Genomic DNA, 14167 nt, shown 5'->3' on the forward strand with positions numbered 1-14167 from the left:
TAGAAAGCAAACGCTTTCTGGGACCCCTGACTTCTCCGGCCTGATTTCCCCTCACTCTGCTGTCCCTCTGGAGGTTCGGTGCACTCTCTCTTGCCCCTGGGCCTTCCACCATGCTGTTGCCTTGCCCGAAACATTTTCCACTCTCACTTCATATTTTTTTTAAAGATTGTATTTATTTATTTGACAGAGAAAGGGAGAGCACAAGAAAGGGGAGCGGCAGGCAGAGGGAGAAGCAGGCTCCCCACTGAGCAGGGAGCCCGATGCGGGGCTCGATCCCAGGACCCCGGGATCATGACCTGAGCTGAAGGCAGACACTTCACTGACGGAGCCCCCCAGGCATCCCCCCCACTCTTGCTTCATTCGATGTAACCTTGAGATAAAGGTGCAATGTCACTTCCGTGGAAAAGCCCTTCCCAACCCCCCAGTCCTGGGACACAGAGCTACTCGACACGTGGCCCCTCACACTCCACCTTGTTCCAGCTCTGAGTTCCCCAGAGTCCCAGCACCTGCCACCGTGCCGGCAACAGTTTCCCACTGCTGTGACAAACGACCACGCACGGGGCTGCTTAAACCCATGCACATCTATTCTCCTATAGTTCTGTAGGTCAGAAGCCCAACACAAGCTTCTCGGAGTTAAAACCATGGTGTCAGCGGGACTGTTTTCCTTACTGGAGCTCTGGGGAGAATCCCTATCCTGGCCTTTCTCAGCTTCTAGAGGCCCCTTCCTCCATCTTCAAAAGCAGCAGTCTTGCAATTTTGACTCTCCTGCTCTCCCTTCTGCTTTTAAGGACCCTGTGATCACACTGGGCCCACTTGGCTAATTCAGGATTATCTTCCTATCCTAAGGTCAGCTCATCAGCAACCTTCATTCCGCCTCAACCTTACTTGCCTCTTCCCTTGTAACCTAAACTATTCGTAAGCGCCAAGGGTTAGGGTGTGGACCTCTGTTGGGGGACATTATTCTGCCTGCCAGTGTCCAATAAATATTTGTTGAATAAATGAACAATGATTAAATAATAAACTGAAATGAATAAATGAACAAAGGAACACAGATCTCCCTGACGCAGATTCTCATGCTGGACCATTATCACGAATCCTGAATTCCCTTCTCCCTAGCTTCCATTTATCAAGGGCTTGTAACAGACAAGAAAACAAGGATGCTGAGGCTGGGAGAGGACACCTTCCTTATTCTCTAGAAAGTCTGACTTCTGTGCTTTGACAGCTTCCTCCCATTTTCCTGACAAGCAGATAGATTATCCCCACTTTTCAGGTAAAGAGATCAAGACTCAGGAACTTCACAGCTCAGAGGGTTAGAACTCTGTAGTTACGAGCCGGCTGTGTCACTCTGGGTCCTGGTCACCCCTCCTCTGAAGCTGAGCTGCTCTGGTCACCAGGCCCAGGGAAGAGCAGCATCCCGCAGAGCCCTGGCACCATCTCGCCTCATCTGGCCCTCAGGTAGGGCCCCAACCCACCACCCGCCACCACTCACCCCGCCCCGCTCCTCAGGCTCTTGCGCTCCACGGCCGCCAGGGGGCGCGCCCCGCACACGGTTTCGGTGGTGAGGAGGGCGGCGGGTTCCTGCATAGGTGAAAATCTGGGCCCCGGGGGCGGGTGCTCCCAACGACCGTTACCCCACTGGCGCTAACTGACAAGGACCACAGAAGCAGAGAAAATGATGGGCCTGTCTCACAAACACGCTTGCGAAATCCTACATAAAATGCCAGCAGATGGAGCGCGAGGATACGTAAAAAAGGAAAATGTGATGGGTTTATCCCAGAAATTCCCGGTGGCTTTATTTAGCGTTAGAAAAGCAGTCACTGGGTGTGGCTAGAAGAGGAAGATCTGTCAGTGGGGCACATCATATCAAGAGAAATGTATCTCCAGCGCAGGAGGAAAAGTGGATAAAATTCAACATCCATTTGTGATTTTCTTTTCTTTTCTTTTTTCTTTTCTTTTCTTTTCTTTTTTTCTTTTCTTTTCTTTTCTTTTCTTTTCTCTTGTCTTTTCTTTCTTTTCTTTTTTCAGATACAGAGAGAGGGCGCGAGCTGGGGAGGGGGAGAGAATCTCAAGCCAACTCCATGCTCAGTAGGGAGTGGGGGGGGGGGCTGGATCTCACCACCCTGAGATCATGACCTGAGCCCATATCAAGAGTCGGTCACTTAACCAACTGAGCCACCCAGGAGCTCCAGCCATTTGTGATAAAAAAAAACAAAACAAACAAACAAAAAAAAAACAAAAAACAAAACAAAACAAAAAAAAACTTTATAAAAGGTGAAAGCATTTGAAAGCACTTCCTTTAAGATTTGGTACAAGACTAGATGTGCCCACCATCACCACTTCTGTCCAAGACGTGAGAGCACAGCAAAGCAAGACAAAGATTAAAAAATGTAATGACTTGAAAAAAGAAAGAAAATGATCAAAACCTCGAGGTCTGCAACCCTATCAGCTCCAATTTCCCCTTTCTATAACAAATGAATGCCATACTCCCTGTCCTGAAGCGAAATTCGTGGATAATTTAATCTGTCCACACACGTATTTTCCAAAAACCACCATAATTCTTTAATTTTTTTTAAAGATTTTATTTATTTGACAGAGACAGCCAGCGAGAGAGGGAACACAAGCAGGGGGATCAGGAGAGGAGGACACAGGCTCCTAGCTGAGGAGCCTGATGTGGGGCTCGATCCCAGGACCCTGGGATCACTCCCTGAGCCAAAGGCAGATGCTTAACGACTGCGCCACCCAGGCGCCCCAATTCTTTAATTTTAATATTAGATTAATGTAAGAAAATACTTTAAAATAAGATAATATGAATTGTAATGTGTAATTTCTTGGGCACAACAGCAACAACAAAAAACCCTTACAGATTTCCAAATCTCTTAACCAGGGGGCAGTACACCTCACTGAGAACCATTAGTCTACATAGAGAAAACCCACCAAAACACACATACAAAAACATCCTGCGGATTAATTTTTAAAAGTACCAAGTTTTCCAGATACAGAATCAACCTACAAAAATCCATTTAATTTCTGTATAGTAGTAATAAGCAGTCAGGAAAAGTCCATTTTTTTTAAGTACCGCCAAAATAGAGGGGCGCCTGGGTGGCTCAGTTGGTTAAGGGTCCGACTCTCGATTTCAGCTTAGGTTATGATCTCAGGGCCGTGAGATCGAGCCCCACATAGGGATCCTGCTTAAGATTCTTTCTCTCCCCCTCCCTCTGCACCTCCTCCCCTCTACCCCCCCCCACTCACATGCTCTCTCTCTAAAAAAAAAAAAAGAAAAGGAAAGAAAAGAAAAAAAAAACCATAATAGAAACAAAGAGCTACCTAAGAATGAAAATAAAAGACCTGCGAGAAAATAACAAAAACTTATTTTAATAGTTTTTTTTCTTTTTTTAATGTCTAAATAAACACGGAGAGATACCGGGTTGTAAAGCACCTCTAAGTCCCTGACTGCCTTGACTCCTTGCCCCACGCAGGGAACAGGGATTATTATCATCCCCCCTGGCCAAATGTGGAGACTGAGGCCCAGGTAGGAGAATGACCTGCTCAAGGTCACACCAGGCCTCCTGCCTGCCATTCCTGGGCCCTGACCACTGCCCTAGCTGCCATGCTGATGGCAGCCACACCCAGACCAAAGCCGCAGCTGCACGCGGCCAGAGCCTGGTCTCTGGGCTCCAGAGAGAAGGAGGCAAACAGCAATTTGTGTGTATGTGCGTGCGCGCCCACACACACACACACACAACACACACACACACACACACACACACACACAAAGGTCAGGCCCACCCCAGCTTCCTCACCATTCCCCGTTCCTGTTCCTGTTCTCCTCCCAGCCCTCCACTCCTTCAATTCCAAAACCCCACCTGGGTGCCCCCGCCCCTGCTCCTGGAGGCCACCAGGGGACACTGCCAATCTCTCTGCATTAAATCAACATTATAAAGATCTTTAGAGCTGGCCCCTCTCCACCCCAGGACGGTCATTTACAGAATTGTTCTGTAGGGTTGGTGACCCTCTTCTTCCCTCCCGCCTAGACTCAGCCTGGCCTTTGAGTAATCAACAGGCTCATGAACATATTTGCCCAGTAGAAGAGCAGTCTTTCTAGAAGGTCAATTCTGATGCCCCCCAAAACCCAGAAATGACATTAGTTTGTCAAATGTCATCCTTTATTCCTTTCTGCTGCTCTCAAGAGTTTGAAGCAATAGAGTAGGAGATTGGATTTATATTTCAGAAAGTTCATTCGGCTGCAGGTGAAGGGATCTGAGGGTCAGGAGGGGCTCCCGGGGAGAGTGAAGAGATGGGGAGCAGGGGAGCAAGGGAATGCCTGACCTGGGAGGGAGAAAGGAGTAGAGGGAGCCCAGAGCAGAGGTCATGGCAGGTGCGATGGGCAGGGCTTGGAGCTTTGGAGTGCTAGCAGAAGGCATGGGAGGGAGCAAGGCTGGTTCGGTCTCACCCAGGAACTTCAACTTCACAGGCTTGGTGGGGAGGGTCAAGGTTCTTAGGAGGATGCTCTGGGCTTTTTGGGAAATAGTCTGGCAGTTCCTCAAAAAATGTCACCTGGAGTAATTCTGTGACCCAGTAATTCCGTTCCTAGGTATAAACCCCAAAGAACTGAAAACATGGGTTCGTACAAATCCTTGTACGTGAATGTCCATAGCAGCATTATCCATAATAGCCCCAAAGTGGAGAAATCCCAAAGGTCTGTCAACAGATGAATGGATAAGCAAATGCAGTGTATACATACAGTGGAATATGAGCCAGCCGTGAGATGGAATGTGTATGCGGACTGATCCATGCTGCAACATGCGGGCACCGTGAACACATTCTGCTGGGCGAGTGCGGTCAGACACCAACAGCCACCTATTGTATGAGCCTGTTTGTATGAAACGTCCAGAACAACAAGTCCGTAGAGACAGAAAGTAGTTTTGTGGTCACCAGGGGTTGGGGGGAGGCAAGGGGAGTGACTGCTAACAGGAAGATGAAAATATTCTGGAATGAGATCATGGTGATGATCTCACCATTTTGCAAATAGACTAAAATCTACTGAATCTTACACTTCAAAAGGGTGAATTGTATGGTATGTAAATTGCATCTCAATAACACACATTTACAAAGATGCGGTTGGAGACAAAGCACTCTCTCCACTTCCTTCCTCTTCTGTTCCCATTCCCCCCCCCGTGTGTGTTCTTATATTCTCTTCTTTCTGATATGAAGAGTAGCATACGATAGAGACACTCTTCTGGCCTTTGCTTTTTTTCACTTAATAGAGTCTCTGGAATTCATACCATATCAATTCAGAGATGGTCCTCAATTTCATTTCATTTTATTTTATTTTATTTCATTTTATTTTATTTTATTTCATTTCATTTCATTCCATTTCATTCCATTTCATTTTACTATATTTTTACAACTGCCCAGTACTTCTTTGTATGGCTCAACTATAGGTTATATTCAACAGTCTCCCGAGTACGGCAGGTTGTTTCCAAGATTTTGCAATTAAAAATAATGCTTCCACGGAAAAACTTTTGCATCTGTATCTTCACAGGCTGGAGTCCCATCTTCAGGGGAGATTCATGAAAGTGGAACTGCTGGGTGAGAGCGTAAGTGCATATTTAATTTTGTGAGGTATTGCCAAAGTTCTTTCCAGAGGGTTGCGTCAATTTGCATTCCCACCAGTGACGTATGCAAATGTGTTCAAATGTCTGTTTCCCCACAACCTTGCCAGCAGAATGTGTTGTGATCTTTTTTATTTTTTGTCAGTCTGGTAGCTGAGAAATGGAATCTTTCTCAGAGTGTTTTAATTTGCCTTTCTTTAATTGTGAGTGTCCTTGGGCATTTTTTTTTCCATATGTGTGAAGGCCATTTTTTAAAAAGACTTTATTTATTTGAGGTGGGGGGGCGGCCATGGCGGGTGGGAGGGGGGAGGTAGGGGCAGAGGAAGAGGGAGAAGCACTCAGCAGGGAGCCTGACGTGGACCAATGACTCTGAGGGCCATTTATTATATCTTTTTTGGTGAATTGTCTGTCCTGCCCTTCCCCTCATTCTACTACTGGATTTTGGGGTCTTGCCACTCAACTTTTAAGAGTTCCTTATGTATTAGGGAGATCTGCCGTTTGTCTGTGGTATAATGTTGGGAATATTTTCTTCTGGTTTGTCACTTGTCTATGTACTTAGTTTATGGTGATTTGTGTCATTTAAAGTTTTTTTATTTCCATGTGGTCAGATTTATCCATCTTTTCTTTTACAGCCTCTGAGCTTTGAATCATCATTGGAAAGCCTTTCCCAACCATGACACTTGAGGAGGTCACTCATGTTTCCTTCTGGTCCTTGTGTGGTTTCAGTTTTACGCTTAGAGCCCTACGCCACCTAGCTCATTCTTTTGTTGGGCGTAACATATGGGTCTACTTTTCTCCTTTTCCAGATGGTACCCAGTAGCATTTATGACAAAGTCTATCTTTGGTATGTAACAAAGATGCATCTCAAATCACCGGGGGACGACGTATTGGGGTCTATTTCTAAATTTTTAGCCTGTTGCAATTTGTCTCTTCACGCACCAGTACCGCCCATTTGTAATTACAGAAGCTTTTATTATTTTAATGTCTGGTAAAAATTTTGCTTAAGTAAGCTCTATGTCTAATGTGGGGCTCGAGCTCACGACCCCTAGATCAAGAGTCGCACGCTCTACCCACTGAGCCAGCAGGTGCTCTGACATTTTGAGTCTGGTAAGACCTCGCTTTTTCTTTTCCAGTGTTTTCTTGCCTATTCTTGCATGTTTATTTTCCATATGCTCTTTGGCATCAATTCGTCTGTCTTTGTAAAATAGCTTGCCGTTATTTTTAATGGGCATATTTTTAATTTGCATTGAAATTGCAAATTAACATAGGGAGAACTAACATCTTTATAATGTTGACTCATCCTATCCAAGAGCAGGGCATGTCTTTTCAATTGCTCTTCTTTTGTGTCTTTCAAGACTGTTTCGATTTTTCCTCATATAGGGTTTTTTTTTTTTAAAGAGTGGTTACATTTCAAAGACTTTTAAAAAAAAATATTTTGTTTATTTATGTATTTGACAGCGAGAGAGCACACAAGCAGGGGGAGCAGCAAGCAGAGGGAGAAGAAGACTCCCTGCTGAGCAGGGAGCCCAATGCAGGCTCCATCCCAGGACCCTGGGATCCTGACCTGAGCGGAGGGGAGATGCTCATCCAACTGAGCCACCCAGGCGTCCTTCCTCATATAGGTTTTATACGTTTCTAATTAAATTTATTCCTAAGCATTTAATCTTTTCTGTTGTTATCACAAATGGGTTTTTCTGTAGCCTTAGGACCTCTGTTTAGTGTTTGTATATATAAAGGCTATTGAATATTATTTATTTATTTACTTACTTATTTATTTTTAAAGATTTTATTTATTTATTTGACAGAGAGAGAGAGCACAAGTAGGGGGAGCAGCAGGCAGAGGGAGAGGGAGAAGCAGGCTCCCCACTGAGCAAGGATCCCAATGTGGGGCTCGATCCCAGGACCCCGGGATCACAAGCTGAGCCGAAGGCAGACGCTTCACCGGCTGAGCCACGAGGCGCCCCAGGCTACTGAATTTTATATTTTAATTTTACATTCTGCTACTTTCCTGAACTCTTTTACTGTTTGTATTAGTTTTCTCATTGATTCTCTGTGGTTTTTCAGGTATAACATTTTGTCACCTGCAAATAGAGACAATTTTATTTCTTCTTTACTTATTGTCAGGCCTCCAATTGGTTGCTCTTGTCTAATGGCATTAGCTAATACTTATGTGGAGTAGTCATGGAGCAAGTGGCCATTCTTGTCTGGTTCCTGATCTTCATGGAAATATTTACAGTGCGTCTTGATTAAATAAGATGCTGGCTTTAGGACTACATTTGATCATTTGAGCAAGTACCACTCACTTCCTATTTCACTGAATATTTTTATCATGAATGGGTGTTGAATCTTGTTAAAGGCTTTCTTGGTGTCCATAAAGAGAATATTATATGGTTTTCCTCTAAGGTTCATTAATATAGCACATGCTTATTATGCATTCACTGTGTCCCCCAAAAGATGTTGAAGTCTAACCCCCAATACCCCAGAATGTAACCTTACTTGGAAATAGTCTTTAAAGAGGTGATTGAGAAATGAGGTCATTTGGGTGGACCCTAATCTTTATAAAAAGGGGCATTTTGGACACAGAGATGGATACACAAAAAGGGAGAACACATGTGAACATGAAAATATAGATCAGGGTGTTGTGTCTACAAGCCCAAAAATGCCAAAGATTGCCAGCCAACCACCAGAACGAGGAGGAAGGCACAGAACAGATTCTCCCTCATAGTCCTCAGAAGGACCCAACCCTAATGACACTTGGTCTTGGATTTCTAAGCTCCAGAGCTGTGAGACAGTGTGTTTCTGTTGTTGAAGCCGCCAGTCTGGGGGCCTTTGTGACAGCAGCCCCAGCAAACTAATGCTGTTAGCGGAGTCTCTAACGTTAAGCCAACCTTGCATTCCTGGAATGAATCCCACTTGGTTCTGACTGGTTCTTTTTTTTTTTTTTTTTAAGATTTTATTTATTTATTTGACAGAGATAGAGACAGCCAGCGAGAGAGGGAACACAAGCAGGGGGAGTGGGAGAGGAAGAAGCAGGCTCCTAGCGGAGGAGCCTGATGTGGGGCTCGATCCCATAACGCTGGGATCACGCCCTGAGCCGAAGGCAGATGCTCAACCGCTGTGCCACCCAGGCGCCCCCTTGCCACCCAGGCGCCCCCTGACTGTTTCTTAATAAAATCCAGGATACTAACAAAATATAGGCCATGTTTCAGAGAGTCATGGAATTAAAAGCAACTGAAAGGTAATCTTATATTCTGTATCACCATTTTCCATGTGTCGCTGGAAGTTCGTTGTGACCCTTCCATTTCCTGCACTCTCAGGAGAATACCGTTAGCAACCACTCCCAACCTGAAAGTTCTGACTCATCTATTTCCCTACAATCCTTGGCCTACAATCCTCCCTACAGCCTCTTGGCTAGATGGGAGTAGGGGAACAGGTCGACATGATTATTTGAATCTTTCTCCCCAAGACACCAGTCACTCCCTGTGCGGAGGGGCTTCCTTTAGGCTTCTCAACAATAGCTAGCCAATTAGATCTGCTGAGATTTTTGAAAGGAATTATTATTATTGTAAGAGTTTCACCTGGGAACCCTTGTTACTCACAGGAGCAGTCAAGATAAGGGTGTTCTGGACTGGAGCAGAGAAGATTCTCTGTCCAGGCTCTGGTGAGGTGGGCAGTATGGAGACCTGCAGAACTGTGGAGAGAGCGTGGCTCAGCTTTGAGTGACAAAAGACTCTTCCAAGAAGAGCTGAAAGAGCTATCCTGTGAGGGAATGAGCTCCCAGTTACAGGGGGATGCAAGCAGAGATTGGCTGGCCAGTCAAGGGGTCTACAGAGGTGGCTTTTCCCTGGGGGAGAGAAAAGGAGCAAGAGGAGGGGGAGGGGGAGGGCACAAGAGTGGGGTCAGACAGGGTAGGTGTGGATCCCAGTTCTGCCATTTCCTAATTGTGTGACTGGGGCACCATTTCTGTCATCTGCAAAATGGGCCTAATGAGGGCTCCCGCAGGGACTGGCTGTGAGAATTCCACGGGGAAAGCGCCTACACTGCAGGCCCCTTGACGGCACCTTTCGAGGACTGCCACCAGAGCATCACTGGAGCCGCACGCCTTCCTCAAGCTTGCTGGGAGACCAGGTTCTTCCTGGCTTGTCTGCAGAAGGCACACAACTCCCCCCTCAACAAGAGCAGGGCTGGTGCCTCCCCCCACCCCCAGCCGGGATGGGTGCCCTGGCCATGTCACTGTATCTCTCCAGGCCTCTCTCCTCATCTGTCAGAGAAGGCGGGTACTGCCAGGGATGGGCTCAGAGTGGGCCTTTGCCGTTCTGACCTTCTGGAATGCCTGGGCTTCTCACTAACCATGTGTACAAGTCCCTGCTTCTCAGGACCCAGTGTCTTCCCAAAATGAGGGGGGTGGACTGGATGGATGTTAACATCAGCTAAACTGGGCCGGGCACTTACTCCGAGCCAGGGGCCACTCGAGGGGCTCCACAGGGACGGAGCCAGAGTTCCCAGAACTCCGCAATGGGAAGGCTGCTGGGTTGATTTTGTAGGGAGGTGACTGAAGCGGAGACGTTAGGTGACTTGCCTCGGGTCACACTGATGGTAGGGGCCCAGGCAGTGAGTCCAGAGTTCATGCTTGCAATCACCACGTGACACTCCTCTTGTGGTTCCAGCACTCTGAAAACAGAAGAGGGACGAAAAGCCACTGTTTTTGCAGGCTGAGGCAAATGTTTTCTCAGACATGGCCCAACACCCGGCATGACCGCCATACTGGGCCCCGAGATAGGCCGGTACCTCATCACACATTTCCGCTGGAAGCCCAGTTTGCAGGCAGGAAAGGGGACAGAGGACTTGCCTGGGTCACAGAGCCAGTAACAGCAGAGTGAGCGCTGGAGCCTGACCCGCCTGGCGTCCCCCAGTACAGCTGTCTTCCCCAGAATAAGCCTCAAACGCACACGGAGGGAGGCCGGGACTTCAGCACTAACTCTGAGCGAGGCAGCGAGGAGTTCAGGGCCAGGGAGGCCGCACAAACAACAGGGTGGGAAGGCCGGAGAAGGGGGGTGGGGCTTCGGAGTGGAGAGGTGGGGGTGGGGCTTGGTGATGGAGGCCCTGGCACTGGAGGCCTGATTATCAGCACTTGCCTCCTGGAGAGGGAAGGAAGAGCCCTACAGACAGCAGCCGACTGGCACAAACAAGGTCTGAGGGTGGGGGAGGCTGCGGCCTCAGGGGAGCACTGAGGGTCTGGGGAGGCTGCAGCCAGGGCACCGGCCCAGAGATGGGGTGTCAGTGGAAGAGTCAGACACAGGGGCAGTTTGGGAACATTGTTCTGAGGGTGGCCGGTCATGGCTGCATCTTTGAAAGTCTCCCTTCGCTGGATAGGGACTGGGGGGAGAGGGGGGAGGCGGGGTTGGAGCTGCATCCCTGCGAGAAACATCTGGGCGGCCTGGGACAGAGATCGTGAGGTGGTGGCCGGGCAGTCTGAGTGCCTGAGAGGTGAATGAGATCATTAACCGAGACTGAGAACCCCGGTGAGTGGGCCGGCCCAGGTCAGAGAGGCATGTGTACCCAGAGCCCTGCGTCCCTACTGTGTGCCGCGGTTGGTCATTTCACAAACCTTCTCAACCTTACTCTAGAAACGGGCCGCTCCTGCCGCAGTCCTAGCACAGCACGCGTAAATGCTCAGATACGGGCCTGGGGCCAGCTTTCCGCAGCTGACAGGGGCCTCCCTGCGTGTGCCTCCCGGGGCTCTAGATTCCCCCTCTCATCCCGAACCTTGGAGATGGGGAAGAGTTGGGCACTCGCCCCTTCAAGTTCCTCTTTTCCCAGCACTCTGCTTTGGCCCTTGCATGGCTGTCTATACCAGATGCAGCCCAAAGCTCGGCCGGCCTGCAAGCCTTCCGCGGGGCTGGCACACAGCCCTCGGGCAGACCTGGGCTCGGCCCTGGGGGGCTCCGGGAGATACTCCGCGGCAGACAGTGCGAGACTGGAGGGAGGGAGGGGGAGCGGGGGCCTGATCTAGCAGAGAGGGGTCGGGCCGAGCCGCGCCGGCCCCGAGGCCCCCTCCTACCCCCGGGCGGGAACTCGGCAGCCACCTCCCAGCCGCTTCGCCCCGCGGCACGGCGCCAGTTCGCCTGCGCAGCAACCCTGGCCCGCCCGCCCCGCTGGAGACCACGCCTCTGTCCCCAAATGGGCGGAGGCCGCGGGGCGGGCGGGGCCGCGGCCCGGGAGTCCGAGCTCGAGCCCCCGCCCCAGGCCAGCCCCACAGGGATCCCCGGCCGGAGCCGGAGGCCGGTGCAGCCCGGGTTCCTGTGTCCGCGCGGTGCCCTGCGTGCGAGTCCTGCCGGAGCCGCGCCGCCGCGGCAGGTAGGAGGCGCTGCGCAGAGGGAGGCGTGTGCGAGCGCGCGTGTTCGTGTGTGTTTCGGAGGTGTGTGTGCGGGTGCAGCGCCGGCCGGTGCGTGCCCGGTGAGCGCGAATCGGTGTCCGGGTGCGCATCCCGCAGGCGGGGGAGGAAGGAGGTGAGCGCGGGCCTTAAGGCCCGAGGCGGGAGTGGGGGGTTTCGACGATCCGCCCCCGCCCCGGGGGCTACTGCCCACCCCCATCCCCACCCCGCGGCCAGGGGCCCCTTCCACCTCCCGGCTCGGTGGGTGCTCTGGGGTCAGATTCTTAGTTCCGACGCGCTGAGATTTAACCCCCGGGACTTGACTGTCTCTTCTCTTCCTCACAATTCCCCTTTCCTGTTCTCTCCCCAGCCGTCCTCCATCCGTTCAGTTCCACAGCCCCACCTGGATGTCCTCCCAACCCCGGCCCTGGAAGCTTGGGAAAGGGGCAGGGCCAAGGCCGATTCCCTTCCCGACGCTCCGGCCAGGTTGGATAGGGGCCTTTTTTCTGGGCTGCTGGGCTTGGGTGTGTCAGAGGGGGCGGGAGGGGGGAGGAGGCGGGGAGATCTGGGAGATAATGGATCTTGGGCTGCTCTGATCCTAACTCCACCCCTCAGAGTTGGGGATCTGGGAGACTTTCCTGGGGTCCAGAGGTGAAGTAGGACAGGAGATCATGAACAGGTTCCAAATCTGTCCAAGTTGCATTTCATGTGGTGGGACCCAGCCCAGCTATGCACTGGTATGAGAAGGGTGGGGCAGAGGGTGAAGTGAGTTCCCGTTTGAACCTGGGTCAGCTTGGCTCTCAAGTCAGAATCTTCTTCCTTTACCAGCGTTGGAGAGTGAAGTGCTGAGGCCACCTGTATTCCTAATATCCTAGGGAGGGAAAAATCTGGGTAGACTTCCTGTAAGAGAGGGGTTTGAGGGTAGAGCTCAGCCAGCCCTGAGTGTGAGGCCTCCTGGGGGAAACCACTGTGTTCTCCTGCAAGGGTTGAGACCTCTCAGGATCTTTGGGTCTGGTTCCTGCCCCTGGGGTAGGGGTGGGGAGGCCTGGCTGCTTTCCCTGGCTGAGGGGACTGGGCAGGGTTGGGTTGACCCAGCTGCGGCTGCTTCAGGCCAGGCTGGAGCTGGGTGCCAGGACGGTGAGGTGGGGTCATTGCCTTCGGACTGGTGACGCAGATAGGTCAACAGATAAGCCCCAGCACACGTACCTAGTGCTGGAGCCTAGGGCAGGGACCTGCCTGGGAACTGGGGGAGATGTCCCTGCAGATACAGTGGTGCTGGGTCTTAAAGGCTGACAGGTTCACCAAGCAGAAGAGAAAGGGCAGGGCATTGCAGGTCTGGGGAGAAAAGGCCTGGAGGTGGGAAGTGGAATGATAGCCCTGTGGCGAGGGGCATTCAGTGGTCAGATGTGGGGCTGAGAAGTGTCAGCCATCTTCGGCCCTGTGTTGGCTGGGTTACGGTGGAAGCCAGTGAGGAGGCCACAGCAGGCAGAGGCCCTCTCCCCTGCCTCTCCTCTGCCCACCCCCTTACCCAGGGCTAGGTTTGACACCGGGAAGGGGATCTGATAGAGTTTCCTCTTGCAGGGGTGGTGTGAATGGGAAGTGCTCCAGGGCTGCACAGGGACCCCTTGCAGAGGGAGGGTGGGTCAGGGAGCCCCTTTTGAGATGGGGCCACCATTGAGGGAAGTCAATGAGATGGAAGTTGGCTGTGGGACGACTGTGGGGTCTTGGGGGTAACATCCAGGACATTGCTTCCAGGCCACTGGATGCTTCTGCCTTCCCCGCAGGCTCTTAGGACAGCCCTGAGGCTCTGGTCTCTGAACAGGAGGCCCCCTCGGAGCCCTCAGAGGGCCCAGGGAAGCCTCTGTCCACCACCTCTCCTACCTTCGGGGCCTGTCCTTGTGTGCTGCAGGCTTCTCTGAGACTGGCTCTGCCCTTGTCTGTGCCCAGGGATAAATGCTGCCTGATGACAGGGTTTCAGGGGACGATGATGATTAAGGCAGATCGTGTTGCTAAAAGTGCAATATTAAGTGTGCGTAATGACGATCAGACTGGTGTTTGATCGCTCTTATAATTAATAGTACAGTTGCTCCTTGAAAAACACAGGTTTGAACTGCATGGGCCCACTTGCATGTGGGCTTTTTACAGTACAGTACTGTAAATGTATTTTCTCTTCCTCATGATT

The 14167-nt window shown here is 50.7% G+C and overlaps 1 protein-coding gene and 1 long non-coding RNA gene across 5 annotated transcripts in view; one reads left to right on the forward strand and one right to left on the reverse strand.

Annotated features, from left to right (window-relative positions):
• Window positions 1-5304: 5304 nt before the first annotated feature.
• Window positions 5305-10280, reverse strand: LOC103678068. The gene is made up of 2 exons (XR_572594.2): window positions 10065-10280; window positions 5305-5585 (listed from the first exon to the last, which is right to left on the reverse strand). It is a non-coding gene; the product is annotated as an uncharacterized LOC103678068 (long non-coding RNA).
• Window positions 10281-10681: 401 nt separating this feature from the next.
• The window catches only part of CAPN5 (calpain 5), a 54127-nt gene continuing 50641 nt past the window's right edge, over window positions 10682-14167 (forward strand). Inside the window, exons 1-3 of one of the 4 annotated variants that reach the window (XM_040630887.1) lie at window positions 10738-10802; window positions 11859-11969; window positions 12356-12471. The gene's annotated coding sequence lies outside the window, so the exon portion shown is untranslated. Of the gene's footprint in view, window positions 11135-11858; window positions 11970-12355; window positions 12472-14167 lie in introns of those variants that run through there. The other 3 variants (XM_040630890.1, XM_040630889.1, XM_040630888.1) reach the window with 3 other exon arrangements.

This window comes from Ursus maritimus, unplaced genomic scaffold, assembly GCF_017311325.1.
Source record: "Ursus maritimus isolate PB19 unplaced genomic scaffold, ASM1731132v1 scaffold_16, whole genome shotgun sequence".
NCBI classification, from domain to species: Eukaryota; Metazoa; Chordata; class Mammalia; order Carnivora; family Ursidae; genus Ursus; species Ursus maritimus.